A 1,844-nucleotide genomic window follows, 5' to 3' on the forward strand; every position below is an offset into this window, starting at 1 on the left:
CCCCCCCCAAATAAATCTGTTAATACCCTTCTGCCATTCCTCCAAATTGGCATCTTTTTTCAAAATAGGTATCATTTGAAACAAAAAGAGAAACTTTGGTAGAACATTCATTTTAACAGGTGCAATTCTCCCCAACAAAGACAATTGTAATTTTTTCCAATTATTTAAATCCCTTTGTATTTTTAACCATAATTTCTCATAATTATTCTTATACAATTTTACATAAGTTGTAATATATACTCCCAGATATTTAACTTTTTCCACTATTTCAAAACCTGTCAGTTTAACTAACATTTCATTTTCCTTCACAGTCATATTTTTAGATAGTATTTTAGTCTTATTGTTATTTACCTTAAAACCAGAAACCTTCCCATACTGTGTTATAACTTCCATCAAGTCTATAACCGATTGACTCAGTTGGGATAATGTCACAACCAAGTCATCCGCAAAGGCTCTCAACCTATAGTCATTCTGTTTTATTTTTATTCCCTTTATTATAGTTGATTCACAAATTTTGATCAGTAAAATCTCCAATGTTAAAACAAACAATAATGGCGATAATGGGCATCCCTGTCTTGTACCTTTTTCAATTTTAAATTCCTCTGTTAATCCCCCATTAATTATAATTTGTGCTGTTTGTTGTTGATATATGGCCCTGAGAGAACATAAAAATCTATCCCCAAAATCCATTTTATCAACAACTTTCAATAAAAATTGCCAGTTCAACTGATCAAAAGCTTTTTCAGCATCTAAAAATATTAGAGCCACAGGGACTTGGTTGTTCTTGTCCAAATATTCAATTAAATTGATAATGTGTCTTGCATTATATTTCATATATCTTCCAGTTATAAATCCTGCCTGATCAGTATGAATCATTTGCTTCAAAACTTGCATTAATCTATTTGCCCATACTTTTGCAAAGATCTTATAGTCTGTATTCAACAACGATATGGGTCTATAATTCTTAGGCTGAGTAAGATCTTGATCCTCCTTTGGGATCAAGGATATATAAGCCCTCCTCCAGGACGGAGGTACTTCTCCTCCAGTCTGAATACTGTTAAAAAGTTCCTTTAATGGTTCTATCATCTCTTCAGATAATATCTTATAATAAACTGCTGATAATCCATCTGTACCCGGGGCCTTACCCACTTTTAACTGTTTAATTGCCGAGATAATTTCCTCAGAAGTAATTAAGTAATTCATCTCCTTTTGTTGTTCAAGTGAAAGTCTAGGGAAATGTGCTGCCTGCAAGTATTTGTCTATATCTAAAGCTTGTATATTTTCCCTAGCATATAATTTTGTGTCAAAATCTAAAAAACTCTTTTTAATCAACTCTTGTTGATATACCTCTTTACCTTTATAGTCTATTTTCTCAATAATACGTGCTTTCTGTTTCTTCCGTAATTGATAAGCCAACCATCTACCAGGCTTATTTGCATTGCAAAACGTATTATGTTTCACATAACGCAGGTTAGTTGCAACCTGATCAGCCATTAACATATTAAATTGCTCTTTCAACATATTTATAGAAACCTTTAATTTGTTATCTGATGAGTTCAAAATTAAAGCCTTCTCCTTCAATTTAATCGCTTCTTCCAACTCTTTACGTTTTTGCATCTGCTTACGCCTATGTCCATTATTCATGTGAATCAAAACCCCTCTCATGTAAGCCTTACTAGCATCCCAAACCATAGCCATCGAAGTACCTTTATACATATTCAAAGCAAAAAATTCCTTCAAATGTTCTCTACATTTCTGCGAAAGCGCCTCATATCTGAATAAATTTTCATTCAGTCTCCAAGATCTTTTATTCCCATCTTCAGCAAATAACTCCAACCAAACAG

The 1,844-nt window shown here is 32.9% G+C and overlaps 1 pseudogene; it reads left to right on the plus strand.

Moving 5' to 3' along the window:
- LOC107284629 overlaps positions 1-1,844 on the plus strand; it is a 61,361-nt pseudogene that overhangs the window by 10,311 nt on the left and 49,206 nt on the right.

This window comes from Protobothrops mucrosquamatus, unplaced genomic scaffold, assembly GCF_001527695.2.
Source record: "Protobothrops mucrosquamatus isolate PMUCROS unplaced genomic scaffold, P.Mucros_1.0 scaffold108, whole genome shotgun sequence".
In the NCBI taxonomy this organism is placed as follows: domain Eukaryota; kingdom Metazoa; phylum Chordata; class Lepidosauria; order Squamata; family Viperidae; genus Protobothrops; species Protobothrops mucrosquamatus.